The 24,500-nt window shown below is 43.3% G+C and overlaps 2 pseudogenes across 2 annotated transcripts in view; both read left to right on the forward strand.

Moving 5' to 3' along the window:
- LOC311146920 (zinc finger protein 608-like) overlaps positions 1 to 20,733 on the forward strand; it is a 36,901-nt pseudogene extending 16,168 nt beyond the window's left edge. The window contains exons 4-7 of the transcript in view: positions 3,901 to 4,280; positions 12,529 to 12,757; positions 18,528 to 18,615; positions 18,828 to 20,733. The product of the transcript in view is annotated as a zinc finger protein 608-like (transcript). The remainder of the gene's footprint in view (positions 1 to 3,900; positions 4,281 to 12,528; positions 12,758 to 18,527; positions 18,616 to 18,827) is intronic.
- A 79-nt stretch (positions 20,734 to 20,812) lies between these two features.
- LOC311146921 (zinc finger protein 608-like) lies at positions 20,813 to 22,338 on the forward strand (annotated as a pseudogene). Its single transcript has 5 exons — positions 20,813 to 20,833; positions 21,031 to 21,428; positions 21,632 to 21,725; positions 21,904 to 21,961; positions 22,207 to 22,338. The product of its transcript is annotated as a zinc finger protein 608-like (transcript).
- Positions 22,339 to 24,500: the final 2,162 nt, after the last annotated feature.

Raw genomic sequence — 24,500 nt, forward strand, 5'->3', positions numbered from 1 at the left:
TGAGGGTTGCAGGACCACCAGTTTCCAGTCCCAGTCGGGATACCCCCAAATTGGTAGAAGTATATCAGCAGGCCTTCGTCCTGCGCAGAGTCCCACTAGCAACTAAGCCTACCGACCAACTCTTTTTGTGAGCTGTGAGCTGTCCAGTGGCCGTGGTGCTGAAATTGCTGATCTTTGTTTTACCTCGCACTGATTACGGTAGGCCTACTGTCCGTGGTGCTGAAACATTGTTTGTGTGTGCTATAATTTCATTGCACAACTTGGAGTTACCATTAGATTGCCTTTACTTTACCTGCGGCCTTTCCCATATACAGTGGCTTGCAAAAGTAGTCACGCCCCTTGGCATTTTTCCTATTTTGTTGCCTTACAACCTGGAATTAACATTTTGGGGGTTTGTATCAGTTGATTTACACAACATGCCTACCACTTTGAAACAAACAAGAAATAAGAAAAAAAAACTGAAAACTTGACCGTGCGTAACTATTCCTGCTGGAAGGTGAACCTCCGTCCCAGTCTCAAATCTCTGGAAGACTGAAACATGTTTCCCTCAAGAATTTCCCTGTATTTAGCGCCATCCATCATTCCTTCAATTCTGACCAGTTTCCCAGTCCCTGCCGATGGAAAACATCCCCACAGCATGATGCTGCCACCACCATGCTTCACTGTGGGGATGGTGTTCTCAGGGTGATGAGAGGTGTTGGGTTTGCGCCAGACATAGCGTTTTCCTTGATGGCAAAAAAGCTCAATTTCTGTCTCATCTGACCAGAGTACCTTCTTCAATATGTTTAGGGAGTCTCCCACATGCCTTTGGCGAACACCAAACGTGTTTGCTTATTTTTTTCTTTAAGCAATGGGTTTTTTTCTGGCCACTCTTCCGTAAAGCCCAGCTTTGTGGAGTACGGCTTAAAGTGGTTCTATGAACAGATACTCCAATCTCCGCTGAGAGCTTTGCAGCTCCTTCAGGGTTATCTTTGGTCTCTTTGTTGCCTCTCTGATTAATGCCCTCCTTGCCTGGTCCGTGAGTTTTGGTGGGAGGCCCTCTCTTGGCAGGTTTGTTGTGGTGCCATATTCTTTCCATTTTTTAATAATGGATTTAATGGTGCTCCGTGGGATGTTCAAAGTTTCTGATATTTTTTTATAACCCAACCCTGATCTGTACTTCTCCACAACTTTGTCCCTGACCTGTTTGGAGAGCTCCTTTGTCTTCATGGTGCAGCTTGCTTGGTGGTGCCCCTTGCTTAGTGGTGTTGCAGACTCTGGGGCCTTTAAGAACAGGTGTATATATACAGAGATCATGTGACAGATCATGTGACACTTAGATTGCACACAGGTGGACTTTATTTAACTAATTATGTGACTTCTGAAGGTAATTTGGTTGCACCAGATCTTATTTAGGGGCTTCATAGCAAAGGGGGTGAATACATATGCACGCACCACATATGCACACACCACTTATTTATTTTCTAGACTTTTTTGAAACAAGTTATTTTTTTCATTCATTTCACTTCACCAATTTGGACTATTTTGTGTATGTCCATTAAATGAAATCCAAATAAAAATCCATTTAAATTACAGGTTGTAATGCAACAAAATAGGAAAAATGCCAAGGGGGATGAATACTTTTGCAAGGCACTGTCGTTACAATAGGAACAGGGTTTATAGCGAGCTTAGTACCTGTGCCCTCTTGGTGTAACAGCTAAGGTACCCGGGTTTGAGACCCCGTCGAGCTATGGCAGGATATATTGAGCAGTGTCCTCATAGCTCCATGGGGTTTATTACTGCACAATACTTTTGGTTGTTTTTCTAGATAGGCTATTCTATTCAAAATAAAATATTTTTAATCAATTCTAAAATTGATTAAATCGTTTTTTTTTTTCCCTCATCTATCTACACGCAATACCCCGTAATGACAAAACAAAAACCGTTTTCAGAAAATATTGCAAAAAAATACAAATACAAAAATGAATTATTACATTTACATAAGAATTCAGACACTTTACTCAGTACTTTGTTGAAGCACCTATGGAAGCGATTACATCCTCGAGTCTTGTTGGGTATGACATTACAAGCTTGGCACACCTGTATTTGGGGAGTTTCTCCCATTCTTCTCCGCAGATCCTCTCAAGCACTGCACAGCTATTTTCAGGTCTCCCCAGAGATGTTAGATCGGGCTCAAGTCCAGACTCTGGCTGGGCCACTCAAGGACATTCAGAGACTTGTCCCGAAGACACTCCTGTGTTGTCTTGGCTGTGTGCTTAGGGTCGTTGTCCTGATGGAAGGTGAACCTTCACCTCAGTCTGAGGTCATGAGGGCTCTGGAGCAGGTTTCATCAAGGATCTCTCTGTTCCCTTGCTCCATTCACCTTTCCCTCAATCCTGACTAGTCTCCCAGTCCCTACCGCTGAAAAGCATCCCACAGCATGATGCTGCCACCACCATTCTTCACTGTAGGGATGGTGCCAGGTTTCCTCCAGATGTGATTCTTGGCATTCAGGCCAAAGAGTTCAATCTTGGTTTCATCAGAACAGAGAATCTTGTTTCTCATGATCTGAGAGTCCTTTGAGTGCCTTTTGGCAAACTCCAAGCGGGCTGTGATGTGCCTTTTACTGAGGAGTGGCTTCCGTCTGCCCTCTTCAGAGATGGGAGAACCTTCCAGAAGGACAACCATCTCCACAGAGGAACTCTGGAGCTCTGTCAGTGTGACCATCGGGTTCTTGGTCACCTCCCTGACCAAGGCCCTTCTCCCCCGATTATTCAGTTTGGCTGGGCGGCCAGCTCTATGAACAGTCTTGGTGGTTTCAAACTTCATAAATGTAACAATGATGGAGGCCACTGTGTTTAGGTACCCTTCCCCAGATCTGTGCCTCGACACAATCCTGTCTCGGAGCTCTATGGACAATTCCTTCGACCTCATTGCTTGGTTTTTGTCTCTGACATGCACTGTCAACTGTGGGACCTTAAATATACTTAAAAATGTATGCACACATTACTGTATGTCGCTTTGGATAAAAGCATCTGCTAAATGCCATATTATATTATTTATTATAAATAGACAGGTGTGTGCCTTTTCAAATCATGTCCAATTAATTGAATTTACCACAGGTTGACTCCAATCAAGTTGTAGAAACATCTCAAGGATGATCAATGGAAACAAGATGCACCTGAGCTCAATTTCGAGTCTCATAGCAAATGGTCTGAATACTTATGTCAATAAGGTATTTCTGTTTTTTATTTTGTATACATTTACAAACATTTCTAAAAACCTGTTTTCACTTTGTCATTATGGGGTATTGTGTGTAGATTGATGAGGAGTTTTTATTTATTTAATCAATTTTAGAATAAGGCTGTAACGTAACAAAATGTGGAAAATGTCAAGGGGTCTGAATACTTTCTGAGTGCACTGTATAGGTCTACACTGAACCAATGATAGCCTACTAATACTTTATACAGGATAGAAGGCATGCAGGATTATAATTTGTGAGCTCTGTTTAAATCTGACTATGCCTTCCTTTTGTAAAGTCAGGGGGTATCACCGTTTTTCTGTCATAATTCATTTAACTCAAAATCACAATAGAATAGAGTGTTAACCAGCTCTCAACTCCAGTCAAGACAGGGTGATTGCAGTTTGCAATTTGATAATTGACTTAAATGCTGATTTGGGGAGAGATTGACAAAATACGGGAGATGAGGTGTTTGACGGATTGTGAGGGGCTGTCCACTTGTTCAAATGCACCCACTTTATCAGACAGACTAACAATTCCCTCCATTCAAAATCAGGGACACTTCAGCAAGGAGTAGAGGAAATCCCAATTCAAACGGAGCAAAACTTCTAAGGATTTTGAGCAGTCAGTCCTCGCACTGTGTGGTATGGCTGAGATATGCGTAGGTAAATGACTGGAAGCTCAAGGACGCCCCAGAGAGGCATTTGAAATTAATTCAGCACTGGGCTAGGTGGTCAGCAACCCAAACACGAGGGATGTAACCGCTTCATGCGCCAAAGGCAAAGAGGAAAAAAGGGGAAAAATCAGAGTCTGGAAAAGGGAGAGGGATGCTTTCAGGACAAGGAAAGAGAAACATGATGGGCAAAGAAGTCCCATCTTCAATTCTATACCTGACCATTTGTGTACCTTCGGAAGCAAAGATAATCTGTGTCATTGTGCAGGGAGCGGAATGGGAGACATTACCAAAAGCGGTTTGGATTGTGGAAAAGAGGGCAGCGCTATTGTTGTGAGAAAGAATGACGACACTGGGACACCGGCAAAGAAACAGAGAACAAAAAAGGTAAGCTTAGTGCATGTTATTAAAACACATACCAATCATTATCTTATTAGCTTAATTTCAGTGGAATAATTTTTTCATATGAGAGGAAGGCTTACAGGATTGTTGCCGATTGGCAGATGTTTTATGCATCAGTGAGGTAGCAGCCTAATAGAGATACATTGCAATTACAGTAATCCTGTATGTGCACAGAACACACACAGCTGTTCAAGAATAATGTTCCAAGGGCCCAGGGCCATCCCCCAAAACATATAGGCTTTGAATGATAAACTAATATGTGGTGCACAGTGATGTGTCAACAAAAACATTGTTAATTACAAAATATGATGTTATTTACAATATAGACAATGGTTTAATCAATAATACAATGACAAGATACCCTGAGCACACAAGCAAGCATGCAGCCAGATAGGTTTTGCATAGCTTTGAATGGTAGGCCATTCTGTCTCAAATGAAAGGCTATCATTTCACAAAATGAAACATAGCATAACAGATAACCAGATACAAGCCTGGGGAATCAACACAATATCAGACCCATCAGAGGCAGCCTAATCAGATTCGTTTATCTTTTTAGCATGTCCTCTGAAACTCCACAGCAATAGGAAGGGAATTTTTGTCAGGTAATTATTTCTTAAACGTATCCTTTTACATCATCTGTAATTTATGGTTAATGTTAATGCTATTTGAGGATTGGTTGTTCCACAGCATTTATTGTTCTAATACAGGGTACAGCCCCACACTCCCCACATTTTGCTTTGATTGATCTTAAATAGCTTAGTAGGGACAACCCCAAGTCCCAATATGCATAGGCGGTTGCTTGTTGATGATTTAATCTCAGTTGTTACAAGGGAGGATACCTATCTTTATTCATGAGAGATTCCATCAGTAATTAGTGCTTTTCACTCAGCAGCAGGGGAATTGGAGTGTGTGAACGGCGGTAGCCATATTTTCTCCCTGCTGTTGGCTATCAGCCCCTCACCGTGCTGCATATTAAAATCCCACCTGTCTCTAACAATGAACACTTGTGTTGCTGTTATGGGTAAAAGACAAGGCATCCATGATGTAGCCGTATGTTTTTGACTTATCATTGTGATCAATGGCTGAGACTTGCACACTTGAGTATGCACCAGTCTTTGTTTTTGTCCCATTATACAGTGCATTCGGAAAGTATTCAGACCCCTTGACTTTTTCCACATTTTGTTACGCTACAGCCTTATTCTAAAATGGATTTAATAAAACAATTTCCTCATTAATCTCCACTCAATACCCCATAACGACAAAGTGAAAACAGATTTTTAGAAATGTTTGCAAAATTATTAAATATTAAAAACAGAAATACCTTCTTTACATAAGTATTCAGACCCTTTGCTATGAGACTCGAAATTGAGATCAGGTGCATCCTGTTTCCATTGATCATCCTTGAGATGTTTCTACAACTTGATTGGAGTCCACCTGTGGTAAAATCAACTGATTGGACATTATTTGGAAAGGCACACACCTGTCTATACAGTGGGGAGAACAATATTTGATACACTGCCGATTTTGCAGGTTTTCCTACTAACAAAGCATGTAGAGGTCTGTAATTTTTATCATAGGTACACTTCAACTGTGAGAGACGGAATCTAAAACAGAAATCCAGAAAATTACATTGTATGATTTTTAAGTAATTCATTTGCATTTTATTGCATGACATAAGTATTTGATCACCTACCAACCAGTAAGAATTCCGGCTCTCACAGACCTGTAACTTCTTCTTTAAGAGGCTCCTCTGTCCTCCACTCGTTACCTGTATTAATGGCACCTGTTTGAACTTGTTATCAGTATAAAAGGGCTATGGCCACTATGGCCAAGGGATTTTGGCCCACTCCTCCATACAGACCTTCTCCAGATCCTTCAGGTTTCGGGGCTGTCACTGGGCAATATGGACTTTCAGCTTCCTCCAAAGATTTTCTATTGGGTTCAGGTCTGGAGACTGGCTAGGCCACTCCAGGACCTTGAGATGCTTCTTACGGAGCCACTCCTTAGTTGCCCTGGCTGTGTGTTTCGGGTCATTGTCATGCTGGAAGACCCAGCCACGACCCATCTTCAATGCTCTTACTGAGGGAAGGAGGTTGTTGGCCAAGATCTCGCGATACATGGCCCCATCCATCCTCCCCTCAATACGGTGCAGTCGTCCTGTCCCCTTTGCAGAAAAGCATCCCCAAAGAATGATGTTTCCACCTCCATGCTTCACGGTTGGGATGGTGTTCTTGGGGTTGTACCCTTCTTCTTCCTCCAAACACGGCGAGTGGAGTTTAGACCAAAAAGCTCAATTTTTGTCTCATCAGACCACATGACCTTCTCCCATTCCTCCTCTGGATCATCCAGATGGTCATTGGCAAACTTCAGACGGGCCTGGACATGCGCTGGCTTGAGCAGGGGGACCTTGCATGCGCTGCAGGATTTTAATCCATGACGGCGTAGTGTGTTACTAATGGTTTTCTTTGAGACTGTGGTCCCAGCTCTCTTCAGGTCATTGACCAGGTCCTGCCGTGTAGTTCTGGGTCTTGGGCATTGTGGAGAGGTTGGAGTCTGTTTGATTGAGTGTGTGGACAGGTGTCTTTTATACAGGTAACGAGTTCAAACAGGTGCAGTTAATACAGGTAATGAGTGGAGAACAGGAGGGCTTCTTAAAGAAAAACTAACAGGTCTGTGAGAGCCAGAATTCTTACTGGTTGGTAGGTGATCAAATACTTATGTCATGCAATAAAATACAATGTGATTTTCTGGATTTTAGATTCCGTCTCTCACAGTTGAAGTGTACCTATGATAAAAAATACAGACCTCTACATGCTTTGTAAGTAGGAAAACCTGCAAAATCGGCAGTGTATCAAATACTTGTTCTCCCCACTGTATATGGTCCCACAGTTGATAGTGCATGTCGGAGCAAAAACCAAGCCATGAGGTCAAAGGAATTGTCCGTAGAGCTCCGAGAGAGGATTGTGTCGAGGCACAGATCTGGGGAAGAGTACCAAAAAATGTCTGCAGCATTGAAGTTCCCATTCTTAAATGGAAGAAGTTTGGAACCACCAAGACTCTTCCTAGATCTGGCCGCCTGGCCAAACTGAGCAATCGGGGGAGAAGGGTCTTGGTCAGAGCTCCAGAGTTCCTCTGTGGAGATGGGAGAACCTTCCAGAAGGACAACCATCTTAGCAGCACTCCACCAATCAGGCCTTTATTGTAGATGGCATATTGAGGAAGGAAAATTATGTGGATATATTGAAGCAACATCTCAAGACATCAGTCAGGAAGTTAAAGCTTGGTTGCAAATGGGTCTTCCAAATGGACAATGACCCCAAGCATACTTCCAAAGTTGTGGCAAAATGGCTTAAGGACAACAAAGTAAAGGTATTGGAGTGGCCATCACAAAGCCCTGACCTCAACCCTATAGAAAATGTGTGCGTGTGCGAGCAAGGAGGCCTAGAAACCTGACTCAGTTACACCAGTTCTGTCAGGAGGAATGGGCCAAAATTCACCCAATTTATTGTGGGAAGCTTGTGGAAGGCTACCTGAAACGTTTGACCCAAGTTAAACAATTTAAAGGCAATGCTACCAGATACTAATGGAGTGTTTGTAAACTTCTGACCCACTGGGAATGTGATGAAATAAATAAAATCTGAAATAAATCACTCTTTACTATTATTCTGACATTTCACATTCTTAAAATAAAGTGGTGATCCTAACTGACCTAAGACAGGGAATTTTTACTAGGATTAAATGTCAGGAATTGTGAAAAACTGAGTTTAAATGTATTTGGCTAAGGTGTATGTAAACTTCCGATTTCAACTGTAGATGTGTGAAAGTTAGTGTATAAGCTAATGATCCATCATGTATGACATTCCTGGGAGTGTGTAAACTTAAATTTTGTATCACCATAACATTTTTGTATGTTCTCTATAGTTACAGTGGGGAAAAAAAGTATTTAGTCAGCCACCAATTGTGCAAGTTCTCCCACTTAAAAAGATGAGAGAGGCCTGAAATTTTCATCATAGGTACACGTCAACTATGACAGACAAATTGAGAAAAAAAATTCCAGAAAATCACATTGTAGGATTTTTTATGAATTTATTTGCAAATTATGGTGGAAAATAAGTATTTGGTCACCTACAAACAAGCAAGATTTCTGGCTCTCACAGACCTGTAACTTCTTCTTTAAGAGGCTCCTCTGTCCTCCACTCGTTACCTGTATTAATGGCACCTGTTTGAACTTGTTATCAGTCTGTAAGACACCTGTCCACAACCTCAAACAGTCACACTCCAAACTCCACTATGGCCAAGACCAAAGAGCTGTCAAAGGACACCAGAAACAACATTGTAGACCTGCACCAGGCTGGGAAGACTGAATCTGCAATAGGTAAGCAGCTTGGTTTGAAGAAATCAACTGTGGGAGCAATTATTAGGAAATGGAAGACATGCAAGACCACTGATAATCTCCCTCGATCTGGGGCTCCACGCAAGATCTCACCCCGTGGGGTCAAAATGATCACAAGAACGGTGAGCAAAAATCCCAGAACCACACGGGGGGACCTAGTGAATGACCTGCAGAGAGCTGGGACCAAAGTAACAAAGCCTACCATCAGTAACACACTACGCCGCCAGGGACTCAAATCCTGCAGTGTCAGACGTGTCCCCCTAATTAGGCCAGTACATGTCCAGGCCCGTCTGAAGTTTGCTAGAGTGCATTTGGATGATCCAGAAGAGGATTGGGAGAATGTCATATGGTCAGATGAAACCAAAATATAACTTTTTGGTAAAAACTCAACTTGTCGTGTTTGGAGGACAAAGAATGCTGAGTTGCATCCAAAGAACACCATACCTACTGTGAAGCATTGGGGTGGAAACATCATGCTTTGGGGCTGTTTTTCTGCAAAGGGACCAGGACGACTGATCCGTGTAAAGGAAAGAATGAATGGGGCCATGTATCGTGAGATTTTGAGTGAAAACCTCCTTCCATCAGCAAGGGCATTGAAGATGAAACGTGGCTGGGTCTTTCAGCATGACAATGATCCCAAATACACCGCCCGGGCAACGAAGGAGTGGCTTCGTAAGAAGCATTTCAAGGTCCTGGAGTGGCCTAGCCAGTCTCCAGATCTCAACCCCATAGAAAATCTTTGGAGGGAGTTGAAAGTCCGTGTTGCCCAGCGACAGCCCCAAAACATCACTGCTCTAGAGGAGATCTGCATGGAGGAATGGGCCAAAATACCAGCAACAGTGTGTGAAAACCTTGTGAAGACTTACAGAAAACGTTTGACCTGTGTCATTGCCAACAAAGGGTATATAACAAAGTATTGAGAAACTTTTGTTATTGACCAAATACTTATTTTCCCCCGTAATTTGCAAATAAATTCATTAAAAATCCTACAATGTGATTTTCTGGAGAAAAAAATTCTCATTTTGTCTGTCATAGTTGACGTGTACCTATGATGAAAATTACAGGCCTCTCTCATCTTTTTAAGTGGGAGAACTTGCACAATTGGTGGCTGACTAAATACTTTTTTTCCCCACTGTATGTACTTTAAAATGTATCAATTGACCAATTCGGCACATTTGGGCAGACTTGATACAAAATAGTCAGGTATTGAAATGCTTCACTTGATCAATCTGAAACTTTGCAGACACGCTGCTGCCTTCTAGTGGCCAAAATCGCAATTGTGCCTAAACTGCAATATTATATTGTGGGCTTTCTCTTGCATTTCAAAGATGATTTTTTTTTAAACAATTTTAAAAAAATAAAAAAATATTTTGTTTGTATTATCTTTTACCAGACCTAATGTGTTATATTCTCTTACATTAATTTCACATTTCCACAAACTTCAAAGTGTTTCCTTTCAAATGGTATCAAGAATATGCATATCCTTGCTTCAGGTCCTGAGCTACAGGCAGTTAGATTTGGGTATGTCATTTTAGGCGAAAATTGAAAAAAAGGGGTTGATCCTTAAGAGGTTAATCCATTTTAGAGTAAGGCTGTAACGTAACAAAAGGTGGAAAAAGTCTAGGGGTCTGAATACTTTCCGAATGCACTGTCCTTATCTGATAATAATAATAATAATAATAATAATAATAATAATAATAATAATAATAATAATAATAATAATAATATGCCATTTAGCAGACGCTTTTATCCAAAGCGACTTACAGTCATGTGCGCATACATTTTTACGTATGGGTGGCCCCGGGGATCGAACCCACTACCCTGGCGTTACAAGCGCCATGCTCTACCAATTGAGCTACAGAGGACCAAACACAAACAACACTGTAGGAATGATTTATCTTTCAAATGGTGTAATATTTATACAATTACAGTACCAGTCAAAAGTTTGGACACACCTACTCATTCAAGGGTTTTTCTTTATTTTTACTATTTTTCTACATTGTAGAATAATAGTGAAGACATCAAAACTATGTAATAACACCTATGGAATCATGTAGTAACCAAAAAAGTGTTAAACAAATCAAAATATATTTTATATTTGAGATTCTTCAAAGTAGCCACCCTTTGCCATGATGACAGCTTTGCACACTCTTGGCATTCTCTCAACCAGCTTCACCTGGAATGCTTTTCCAACAGTCTTGAAGGAGTTCCCACATATGTTGAGGACTTGTTGGCTGCTTTTCCTTCACTCTGCAGTCCAACTCATCCCAAACCATCTCAATTGGGTTGAGGTCGGGTGATTGTGGAGGCCAGTTTATCTGATGCAGCACTCCATTACTCTCCTTCTTGGTCAAATAGCCCTTACACAGCCTGGAGGTGTGTTTTGGTTCATTGTCCTGTTGAAAACAAATGATAGTCCCACTAAGCGCAAACCAGATGGGATGGTGTATCGCTGCAGAATGCTGTGGTAGCCATGCTGGTTAAGTGTTCCTTGAATTCTAAATAAATCAACAACAGCGTCACCAGCAAAGCACCCCCACACCATCACACCTCCTCCTCCATGCTTCACAGTGGGAACCACACATGCGGAGATCATCCGTTCACCTACTCTGCGTCTCACAGACACGCAGTTGGAACCAAAAATCTCAAATTTGGACTCATCAGACCAAAGGACAGATTTCCACCGGTCTAATGTCCATTGCTCGTGTTTCTTGGCCCAAGCAAGTATATTCTTCTTATTGGTGTCCTTTAGTAGTGGGTTTTTTGCAGCAATTCAACCATGAAGGCCTGATTCACACAGTCTCTTCTGAACAGTTGATGAGATGTGTCTGTTACTTGAACTCTGTGAAGCATTTATTTGGGCTGCAATTTCTGAGGCTGGTAACTCTAATGAACTTATCCTCTGCAGCAGAGGTAACTCTGGGTCTTCCTTTCCTGTGGCAGCCTCATGAGAGCCAGTTTCATCATAGCGCTTGATGGTTTTTACGACTGCATTTGAAGAAACGTTCAGTTCTTGAAATCTTCCAGATTGACTGACCTTCATGTCTTCAAGTAATGATGGACTGTCGTTTCTCTTTGCTTATTTGAGCTGTTCTTGCCATATTATGGACTTGGTCTTTTACCAAATAGGGCTATCTTCTGTATACCACCCCTACCTTGTCACAACACAACTGATTGGCCCAAACGCATTAAGAAGGAAAGAAATTCCAGAAATTAACTTTTAACAAGGCACATCTGTTAATTGAAATGCATTCCAGGTGACTACCTCATGAAGCTGGTTGAGAGAGTGCGAAGAGTGTGCAAAGCTTTCATCAAGGCAAAGGTTGGCTACTTTGAAGAATCTCAAATATGAAATATATTTTGCTTTGTTTAACACTTTTTTGGTTACTACATGATTCCATGTGTGTTTTTTTATAGTTTTGATGTCTTCACTATTAGTCTACAATGTAGAAAAATAGTAAGAATAAAGAAAAACCCTGGAATGAGTTGGTGTGTCCAAACTTTTAACTGGTACTGTTCATAATACAAACACATTTTCCCAGAAGTACAAACATATTACATATTTTTGCAGTTACAACACAGATAAATAATAGTATTTCGTATTCATGTCATGCACAAATGCTCTTTTCACAGAATCTTTTCATAAAATTAACATTTTTGAGAGAGGATGAATTGTCATTAGCTGCTAATATTTTATGAAAATTACCAAAAGGCTTTGAAAAACGTTGTATATTACCATCCCTATGATGGAAGTAGATATGGGATTATTTATGAATAGACGGCCAGGTTGCTTAAATTGAAAGGTCAGAGGTGATATTCTACTCTTCCTCCTTCCTGTAGGTGGATTCAATGTTCATAGTGTATGCACCGCCGCCACCCGGCCCTCAAGACCCAATGTCCAATGCCCCCTTCTCTCCACCCATCTCAAAGCAGCTGCTGGTGAGGACCAGATCCATAGGAACCAACACACAAGAAGGAGGGCCAGACACCGACTCATGTTGCCTGGGCCCTTGTCAGCCAGGCACTAGTGTCAACCTGGAGGGCATTGTGTGGCATGAGACTGAGGAAGGTGAAGATTCCATTCCTCCAACTCTCCTACAATTTTAGCATTCCACCATATGGTTCAGCATGTACATGATTGAAATGCTGTACAGTAGTTTATATCACTGCGCATAGGACAGTTTATTCAGGCGAAGTATTATTAACGGTAAGATAGTATGCATAATTATGATCAGGTTTCCCAAACTCGGTCCATGGGCGCCAGAATGTGCACCCAGGTGGGGCCCCAGGACCGAGTTTTGAAACCCTGAGCTAGAAGATGCTTTTGTATTGAAGGCTGGTTTTTATTAAAGGAGCTATGCTGATGTAACAGTGTAACAGACCATGAGAAATTCATCAGATCATCATTCATTCTGTTTTTAAGAGGCCTATTATTCCTGTCAAACTCGAATTTGAAGAGAAACGTTTTTGCTGTCTCATTAGAAAGCTATGCCATGGGACCTCCCTAGTAAGACTGAACCACCTTCTTTAGCATTCGAGGGCTGCAGAGACGCCGAGTATCAAAGCTCAGGATAAGACCCAGATGCAGACAGTTCAAAATAGCAAAACGTTTATTTACAAAAACAGGGGGCAGGCAAACGACAGGTCAAGGGCAGGCAGAGGTCAGTAATCCAGAGCAGAGTCCGTAAGGTTCATGAAACGGCAGGCAGGCTCAGGGTCAGGGCAGGCAGAATGGTCAAAACTGGAAAACAGAGACTAGAACAAAACAGGAGTACGGGAAAAACGCGAGGTAAGCTTAACAAGACAAGACGAACTGGCAACAGACAAACAGAGAACACACAGGGGATAATGGGGACAAATGGGAGATGCCTGGTGGGGGGTGGAGACAAGCACAAGACAGGTGAAACCAATCAGGGTGTGACAGTACCTGGGCACATACCTGGTTGACCGGGGTGCCGGCAGTGGAACTCAGCGATGAGGCCTGGGTCCAGGATGTCCCTAGCGGTGACCCAGCACCTCTCCCCCGGGCCATAAACCTCCCTGTCAACCAGGTACTGGAATCCCCTGCCCCGCGTTCAAACCTTCAGGGGCGCCTCACCATGTACGCCGGTTGGCCGTCGATGAGACGGGCAGAGGGGTGGGCCTGGAAACAGGAGACAAAGGGCTGTGAGACATGGGTTTGATCCTAGACACATGAAAAGTGGTATGTATACAGAGGGTACGGGGCAAAAGAAGACAAACAGCAGAGGTGCTAAGGATCTTGGAGATGGGGAAAGGGCAGATAAAATGGGGGGAATGTTTGCGGGACTCCACCCAGAGGGGTAGATCCCGAGTGGACAGCCATACTCTCTGCCCGAGACGATTCTGGGGAGCCGGGGTCCGGTGGCGGTCCGCCTGTCATCAATACCTGGAGGTGGTCTTGAGAAGAGCCGACTGTGCTCTCTTCCAGGTATGGTAACAGCGATGGATGAACATCTGGGCCGACCTCTTCCTCTTGCTCCGGGAAACAATTGTTTACAGACAGACCTTTTCACTTATAATTCACAGTATCACAATTCCAGTGGGTCAGAAGTTTACAGACAATAAGTTGACTGTGCCTTTAAACATTTTGGAAAATTCCAGAAAATGATGTCATGGCTTTAGATGCTTCTGATAGGCTAATTGACATCATTTGAGTCAATTGGAGGTGTACCTGTGGATATATTTCAAGGCCTAACTTCAAACTCAGTGCCTCTTTGCTTGACATCATGGGAAAATCAAAATAAATCAGCCAAGATCTCAGAAAAAAATGTTTAGACCTCCACAAGTCTGGTTCATCCTTGGGAGCAATTTCCAAATGCCTGAAGGTACCACATTCATCTGTACAAACAATAGTACGCAAGTATAAACACCTTGTGAAGATGCTGGAGGAAACAGGTACAAAAGTATCTATATCCACAGTAAAACAAGTCCTATATCGACATAACCTGAAAGGCCGCTTAGCAAGGAAGAAAATACTGCTCCAAAACCGCCATAAAAAAGCCAGACTACGGTTTGCAACTGAACATGGGGACAAAGATCGTACTTTTTGGAGAAATGTCCTCTGGTCTGATGAAACAAAAAATAGAACTGTTTGGCCATAATGACCATCGTTATATTTGGAGGAAAAAGGGGGAAGGCTTGCAAGCCGAAGAACACCATCCCAACTGTGAAGCACGGGGGTGGCAGCATCATGCTGTGGGGGTGCTTTACTGCAGGAGGGACTGGTGCACTTCACAAAATAGATGGCATCATGAGGAAGGAAAATTATGTGAATATATTGAAGCAACATCTCAAGACATCAGTCAGGAAGTTAAAGCTTGGTTGCAAATGGGTCTTCCAAATGGACAATGACCCCAAGCATACTTCCAAAGTTGTGGCTTAAGGACACAGTCAAGGTATTGGAGTGGCCATCACAAAGCCCTGACCTCAATCCTATAGAAAATCTGTGGGCAGAACTGAAAAAGCATATGCGAGCAAGGAGGCCTACAAACCTGACTCAGATACACCAGCTCTGTCAGAAGGAATGGGCCAATATTCACCCAACTTATTGTGGGAAGCTTTTGGAAGACTACCCGAAATGTTTGACCCAAGTTAAACAATTTAAAGGCAATGCTACCCAATACTAATTGAGTGTATGTAAACTTCTGACCCACTGGGAATGTGATGAAATAAATAAAAGGTGAAATAAATCATTCTCTCTACTATTATTCTGACATTTCACATTCTTAAAATAAAGTGATGATCCTAACTGACCTAAGACAGGGAAATGTTACTCTGATTAAATGTCAGGAATTGTGGAAAAACTGAGTTTAAATGTATTTGGCTAAGGTGTATGTAAACTTCCGACTTCAACTGTAGGTCGGGGCCAATCCACCACTGCTCTCACCTTTTCGGGATCCATCTGTACATTCCTCGCAGCGATGATGTAACCAAGGAAGGGGATGGTGGAGCGATGGAATTCGCATTTTTCCGCTTTCACAAAAAGCTGGTTCTCCAGGAGGCGCTGGAGGACCTGTCAGACATGGAGCACGTGTTCTTGGGCTGAGAGGGAGAAAACAAGGATGTCGTCGAGAAGAGACAAAGACAAACCAGTTCAACATGTCGCAGAGAATGTAATTAACCAGGGCCTGGAACACAGCTGGAGCGTTGGTAAGAACAAATGGCATGATCAGATGTTCGTATTGACCGCTGGCCGTGTTGAAAGCAGTCTTCCACTCGTCCCCTTCCCGTATCCGCTAGGTGGTAGACGTTCCGCATGTCCAACTTGGAGAAAACGGTGGCCCCCTGGAGCGGCTCGGAGGCTGAGGCGATGAGTGATAGCGGGTAGCGGTTCTTAACCGTGATGTCATTGAGGCTCCGGTAGTCGATGCACGGGCACAGGGTTTTGTCCTTCTTCTCCACAAAGAAGAACCTGCGCCGGCGGGGGAGGCAGAAGTCCGGATACACCTGCAGCCATGATGGCAGTCCAGTTGATGAGGGGATTGTGTCGCTGGAGCCAAGACAATCCCAATATCACGGGAACCTGAGGGGACTTAATAAGCAGGAATTGGATAACCTTGCTGTGTTCCCTGACACTCGTAGGTTGATGGGAGTGATATTGTGGGTGACCCTGCCTATAGAGCGTCCGTCCAGCGCTCTAACGTCCATGGGAATGGAGAGGGGCTGAGTGAGATGTCCAGCTCGGAAGCCAGGGTAGCGTCCATAAAATGCTCATCGGCTCCTGAGTCAATGAGTACCCGCAGAGACTGGTTCCCCCACAGCAGAGTGGCATGGAGAGGGGTGCGGGGAGAGGGAAAGTTCTCCGTATGGCCCACCAGAGTACTCGCCCCTACCGGTGGGCCTGGTCTTTTAGTGGACAGGAGGACATGAAATGACCAGTAGTCCCACAATACAGACAACTCTTAGTGTTAAGCCTGCGTAAACGTTCGGCTGGAGACAACCTAGCTTTGCCTAGTCGGAAAGAGCCGAATCGGCAGACTTCGGAAACTCTCGGGGAAACTCCGGTAGCCTCGGATTCTCTCGGAGACAGAGATGTCGGGGACTTCCGGGATACCTCGGAGGTGAGGTGGAATCCTTGGGCGGGCGAGTGGAATCGGACCTCCTTTCCATCCTACGTTCCTGCAGCCGGCCATCGATCCAGATAGTCAAGGCGATAAACAAGTCGAGATCTGTAGGTAGTTCCCGGGCTGCTAGCTCGTGCTTAACTTCCTCCGATAACCCGCGCAGGAACGTGTTGAACAGCGATTCCGGGTTCCATGCACTCTCAGCCCCCAACGTGCGGAAATCCACCGTATAGTCTGTCACACTGCGGGAGTCTTGCCGAAGCTGGAGTAACTTCCGGACAGCCTAGTAACTCCCGGACAATTCAGAATCAAAAACCTTATTCACCTCGTCCACGAACTCCTCCAGACTGAAGCACATGGAAGACTGTTGTTCCCACACTGCCGTAGCCCAGGCGAGAGCCCTTCCGGACATCAGCGTGATGAGGTATGCTATCTTCGACCAGTCCAACGGGAAGGAGGAGGGCTGCAGCTCAAAGATGAGGGAACACTGAGCGAGAAATACCCGACAGGTTCCCAACTCTCCAGCAAAGCAGTTCCGGTAGAGGTAAGCAGGGTCTGAAAGGTACAGAAATGGCAGGCAGGCTCAGGGTCGGGGCAGGCAGAGGTCGGTAATCCAGAACAGTGTCACAAGGTACAGAACGGCCGGCAGGCTCAGGGTTAGGGCAGGCAGAATGGTCAAAACCGGAAAACAGGGACTAGAGCAAAACAGGAGTACGGGAAAACCGCGGGTAAGCTTGACGAGACGAACTGGCAACAGACAAACAGAGAACACTGGTATAAATACACAGGGGATAATGGGGACAAATGAGAGACACCTGGTGGGGGGTGGAGACAAGCACAAGACAGGTGAAACCGATCAGGGTGTGACAGCCGAGTGCATATTGATTAAGCAAATGTTAATTGCAGACCACCAACTTCACATCCCAGACTGAAAGCTAGCTTTTGATGAATGCATATCAAAATGCAATTGCAGAGCTCCTTAACATTGTCACAGCAAACAAAGACATTTGTATCTGTGGTTCACAGCTTTTAGTTTTTACTTTAAAGACAATGGGACAGAATTCAAAGTAATTCATACAGCCATTTTCCTCTAAGATACATTTTCATAAGGCAAAATGTGATATTATTTTGTTTTTAAAAAAGTCTGACAAATCAAATGCTATGAAAGCATTTGAATATACGGCAGAGTAAAATAATAATGTGCAATAACTATATTATTCTCGACTCTCAGTTGTCTTGGAGAAATCACAGTGGGGGATTTGTTTTTAAAATGCCATCCATTCTTGGTGTAAAAATAAAACAGTACTACATCATTCAGCCTTGTTGTTGCTGTGGTAAAAACAAGACTATGTCCCAAATGGTACCCTGTTCCCTATTTAGTGCATTACATGGGTCCTGGTCGAACGTATTGCACTATATAGGGAATAGGGTGCCATTGGGGACGCAATTCAAGCCTCCGTAAAAGCCCCAAAAAGAAGATCCCATCTCTTAGTTCGATGTAATCACAATGCAATCGTGGTTGTCTACTGCACCTCCATCCATGCCTAGAGCTGTTACAGTGACCGTATTACTGCCACACCGGCGGTCACGAGTCAAGACGGCAGTCAAATTCCACGTGACCATTTAGTCACGGTAATTAGGATTCTCCAAGCTCTGATGCTGCTGATGGTCATTAGTAGCATGCCACAGTTCAAAACACATCATTGTAACATTTCTTTAATGTAACATACTACTCATTTGCTGTTTGAATTGTAGGTGTCCTTGTAGTCAACGTAACATGGAGAAAAAGAACCTACGTGGGGACTCTTTTGGACTGTACCAAGCATGACTGGGCACCACCCAGGTAATATTGACGGGAGACAGTAAATATTCATAATTCTAAAAATAGTATATGATGACAATATGACTATGCTATTTTGCTGTTTCCAAGAAAGCTGTTAGTGACTGTATTACTTGCATGCCATTACCATTGTAAGTATTCAATAATGAGTAGTTATATTATTAACATTTTGTATGGTTGACTATATATACAGTAGATATATATTTTTTAAATAGATTTTGTGAGTCACCGTCCAGTGACTCTGATCTACCAGGTGGACGTGGCCGTGGTAAAAGAATGCGCCTGGCCATCCCAGATCGACCCTGTGTTGAACCTGTGCTCGCCAAGATCAGAGGGCTGCCACATAAGAGCTGCAGCGGGGGCATTCGCAGCAAGGGCAGAAGAGGGAGTCTCAATCTGATTAATAACTGCAGGACACCCCCTTTCTTCACAGTGGAGGAGATCAAGCCAAACTTCCTCCTGTCTGGGAAGAGGGAAAACAAACCACCGGCTGATCTGGATTTGACTTTAGTCGCCGAGGACATGAAGAATGGAAATGGGAAGAGGATCCGTGCCAAGTCCCAGAGTGCTCCTTCCACACCACAGGGAATGTCGGAACCTACATTTATGGAGCCGGTGTGCACCTCTCCCATACTGATAGACTGCCCCCATCCGACCTGTAACAAGAAATACAACCTTATCAATGGGCTGCGGGACCACCAGACACATGCACACTTAGATGTGGACCGAAAGCCAGAGCTTGAGGCTGAGAGTGAGGACAAACTGTCTGACTGTGAGGAGTCCCTCATTAACGTGATGTTTGACTGCTCCGAAATGACCAATAGCTTATCAAAGAAGCCCAGCCCTCTACATAAGGTTTCTACAATAGGGTCTCCAAAGAGCAGGCGATTAATGCTCAATAGTGACCATAGTCCCACTGTGAATTCTAAAGCGAGGAGGAATTTGTTGATCAAAGAGGGACTCATTGATGACTTGAGTAACTTGCCAATCATCTCGAACATGACAGTGGTGCTGGAGAATTGCCTTGTTACTGATAGGAACTCCTATGTGGAGATGCCTAAGCTTGAAGCCGAGGGTTTGATCGATAAGAAGGGAGTGTGTGATAAAGGGAAAAAGGCTAATGGGAAAGTTGAGAAGTGTTTTTCTCAATCTAGGACCAACAGGCCTATAGCTCCTGCTCCTGCTCCCCCAAAGCTGATTGCAATCCCCTGCACTGTGTTCTCAACTAACACAACAGAGGCCACTACCCAGTAGTCCCCCACATCAGCAGCTGTTAGTGTCACCACAACAAAGAACCTCTCACTTAAACCCATCAAGCCAAAATGTAATATTATGGTAGAGACAAGTCTGGTGAAAGCAACCCTAGTCACTTGCAAAGAGACCAGGAAAAAAGAAAAACAAAGATTAAAAGACAAACGTAATGAAGACACAAGGACCTCTAATGGCGATAGCATTCAGCAAAAGATGGAAGAGGCAAAGATGTTGGAAAAGGAACCTTCTGGAAGCCTTCTGAAAGAACAGTTGAGCAAACAAGATGTTGTGAACGGTCTGAAAGAGTTTCAAGAGAGTAGAATGGCCAGCATCAGAGCCGAAGCTGACAAAGTGTACACGTTCACTGACAACGCTCCTAGTCCTTTCATAGGTAGCTCTTCAAGACTGGATTGTGGCTCCCTTGGAAGTGGAGATGGCACCACCACCAAGACTACCAGTCCTGCATACTCAGACATATCGGATGCAGGTGATGATGGGGTATCAGACTGCCGTTCAGGCACTCCTCCGGCTGCATCTATTCCTGCAGGGCCTGTCAAAGACCCCCAGTCTCCTTTTTACCACAGATATGACCACTACTATATCCAAAATTACATGCAGACAGGCCAGTCAAACACAGCTGCTTTCCATATGGCCTCCACCCCTCAAGACGGTAAATACAAAAAGGAGGACTCAAAGGATGGCAACGAGAGGAGAAACACCCCGGAATTCATCGATTTGAAGAAGACCGATGTCATCAACTCAAGTTCGCAGTCCCAGATTCAGATGGCTATGACACAAACACAAACAGCTCTATCCCAGTCCTTGTACTACGGCCAGTATGCCCGCGGTCTTTACATGAACTTTACATGAACTGTAGATGTACTTTTGGATAATGTTTTCAAGAAGACAGATGAGGGAGATAAGTTTTATTTTATTGGTCACATCCAAGATGGCCATACCACTAAAGGACGTACACCAATTTTAGCTGTAAATGTAAACATTTAACATAAGTACGTAAAAAACTTTTGAAAAGAAATGTTGGTTTTGATGTTAGTGTTGAATATGCATTTGATGGATTGTCTTTCAATTCACAAATTGGGATTACTGGTATTCAATTAAATATCTTGCGAATCCCATCACAAACAACACTTTTCCTCATCGATTTAGCATGCAGAAGTTCAATTCTGGTCCCGCCTTAAGCAATCCAAATATGTGGAGCAGCAAAGTGAAGAACTTAGCCAGAGCTCAGAAGAGTTAAATGCTGAGTGGTCTAAAGAGTGAGAGATGCCCTCTGAGACAGTGACAAAGATGGGAGTAGAGTTTAAAAAGGCCCCGACTCAGGACGCCAGCACATCAGACATAGAGGACTGTGATAGGCTAGAGGAGTAGCAGCCAATGGGGGTCATGCCTGACGACTCACAGGGTGCCAGGGTGGCCGTATCACCACCGATGAGCCCCAAACAACAACCCTACATCCAGTACCTGCATTCCTACCAATACATACAGATGTGTGACCATTAACTCTTACATGGTCATGTCACATACCCTGGTGCATAACTACCCAGATAAGTCTGTATGGTTTGAGAAATTATATGAATACAATGGCAATAGAAACCTTTGCCTTTTTGCGTCATCATATTATGTGTATTCAAGATTTGGGATTATATCATATGTTCAAGATTCATGCCAAGTTTGTGTCAAGGATCCCTATTTGGCCTGACATTGTGAATGAATGTATTGAAGGACTGTTTTGTACTGTACATGTTAGGTTTCCACTATCCTCTCTATGGGAAAACAGCAGACAGAGAGGAGTCCGATTTGTCTCCAAATATCCATAGTGTGAGCAGCAAGCCAGCCAGCGAGTCTACCACAGGAGGTTGGTGGCACCTTAATTGGGGAGGACGGGCTCATGGTAAAGGCTGGTGCGGAATAAGTGAAATGTTTTCAAATACTTCAAAACACATGGTTTCCATGAGTTTGATGCCATTCTACTCCATTCCAGTCATTATTATGAGCCGTCCTCCCCTCAGCAGCCTCCACTGGTACTGCCCTTGAGCTTCTTCAGCACCACAACCTGCCATATTGCAAATCCCCTGCGGTGAGTGTCCATCAAGTATAGGCAAAATCGAGGCAGAAAATGCAAAGCAACAGGAAATCCATGAAATTAACTTCAGACTAATTGCTTGATCAGTTTATGAGAGAAGTTAATTGAATTCAGTATATGTGAGATACTAGCCCTATTGCAAGTCTGATCTGTGACATGCTGATATAATGATGATATTAATGTGCAACATATAATCCAAAGACTTATATTTGAGTGAAAATACCCCTTTTTGTTAATAGCCTGGTGAGAAAGGATCCCCTGAAGGAGAGAGAGAGACAGACAGGGAGAGGACCAATGTTCCCTTTGCCAGGCACCTTCACACACATCACCATATACATCTTGGTATGAGCTACCCACTCATGTCTGGGTAGTACAATATTTTCCCTAGGTAAACAAAACCTTTCCTGAAATATTAAAATGTAATGTGAACATTTTATATAATGTGAAAATATAATATATTTCATTTCTACAAAGGAAAAGTCAGTGATTGTGAGGAAGGCATGCTCATCATGTCCATCATATTTCATGATCTTTACCTATACTAAATCACAATAGTAAATTAGGTATAGCTAGAACTCTTGTCTCTCTTTTGAAGGTTTAAGCTTTACAGCTCTGGTTTCCAGCCAGCAGGTGTTGGCACACTCATATTCAATTAGTATGTTCTCTTGGTTGGCCAATCCACACCCTCTGTATGATAGGCCTATTGTTTGATCCTTTTGACAAAAGAGAAAAAGATCAGTACTGAATAATGATGTGAGGTAGATGTATCTGGTTGCATTCAATTCTCTTCATTGTGAGAGGTAGTTATTGTGTATGAAATCATTCTGAAATCAACCAAGATGTTTATCTCTGCTTCTACAGATAATGAAGGGAAGACCTAAAACCATGTGACTGGCTCACATGAGGATAAGAAGATTTACAGACATCAATTCCATGGTGTTCTTCATTGCCTCCATGGGAGGCAGAGTACCAATTTCATTTGCGATTTAATACATATTTTATAAGAGTCACAGAGCAGTGGTACTGGAATATTGGTGGAGATACAGTGGGGAAAAAAAGTATTTAGTCAGCCACCAATTGTGCAAGTTCTCCCACTTAAAAAGATGAGAGAGGCCTGTAATTTTCATCATAGGTACACGTCAACTATGACAGACAAAATTAGAAAAACAAATCCAGAAAATCACATTGTAGGATTTTTAATGAATTTATTTGCAAATTATGGTGGAAAATAAGTATTTGGTCAATAACACAAGTTTCTCAATACTTTGTTATATACCTTTGTTGGCAATGACACAGGTCAAACGTTTTCTGTAAGTCTTCACAAGGTTTTCACACACTGTTGCTGGTATTTTGGCCCATTCCTCCATGCAGATCTCCTCTAGAGCAGTGATGTTTTGGGGCTGTCGCTGGGCAACACAGACTTTCAACTCCCTCCAAAGATTTTCTATGGGGTTGAGATCTGGAGACTGGCTAGGCCATTCCAGGACCTTGAAATGCTTCTTACGAAGCCACTCCTTCGTTGCCCGGGCGGTGTGTTTGGGATCATTGTCATGCTGAAAGACCCAGCCACGTTTCATCTTCAATGCCCTTGCTGATGGAAGGAGGTTTTCACTCAAAATCTCACAATACATGGCCCCATTCATTCTTTCCTTTACACGGATCAGTCGTCCTGGTCCCTTTGCAGAAAAACAGCCCCAAAGCATGATGTTTCCACCCCCATGCTTCACAGTAGGTATGGTGTTCTTTGGATGCAACTCAGCATTCTTTGTCCTCCAAACACGACGAGTTGAGTTTTTACCAAAAAGTTATATTTTGGTTTCATCTGACCATATGACATTCTCCCAATCCTCTTCTGGATCATCCAAATGCACTCTAGCAAACTTCAGACGGGCCTGGACATGTACTGGCTTAAGCAGGGGGACACGTCTTGCACTGCAGGATTTGAGTCCCTGGCGGCGTAGTGTGTTACTGATGGTAGGCTTTGTTGCTTTGGTCCCAGCTCTCTGCAGGTCATTCACTAGGTCCCCCCATGTGGTTCTGGGATTTTTGCTCACCGTTCTTGTGATAATTTTGACCCCACGGGGTGAGATCTTGCGTGGAGCCCCAGATCGAGGGAGATTATCAGTGGTCTTTTATGTCTTCCATTTCCTAATAATTGCTCCCACAGTTGATTTATTCAAACCAAGCTGCTTACCTATTGCAGATTCAGTCTTCCCAGCCTGGTGCAGGTCTACCATTTTGTTTCTGGTGTCCTTTGACAGCTCTTTGGTCTTGGCCATAGTGGAGTTTGGAGTGTGACTGTTTGAGGATGTGGACAGGTGTCTTTTATACTGATAACAAGTTCAAACAGGTGCCATTAATACAGGTAACGAGTGGAGGACAGAGGAGCCTCTTAAAGAAGAAGTTACAGGTCTGTGAGAGCAAGAAATCTTGCTTGTTTGTAGGTGACCAAATACTTATTTTCCACCATAATTTGCAAATAAATTCATAAAAAATCCTACAATGTGATTTTCCGGATTTTTTTTTTCAATTT

This window comes from Coregonus lavaretus (assembly GCF_964263955.1).
Source record: "Coregonus lavaretus genome assembly, chromosome: 19".
In the NCBI taxonomy this organism is placed as follows: Eukaryota; Metazoa; Chordata; class Actinopteri; order Salmoniformes; family Salmonidae; genus Coregonus; species Coregonus lavaretus.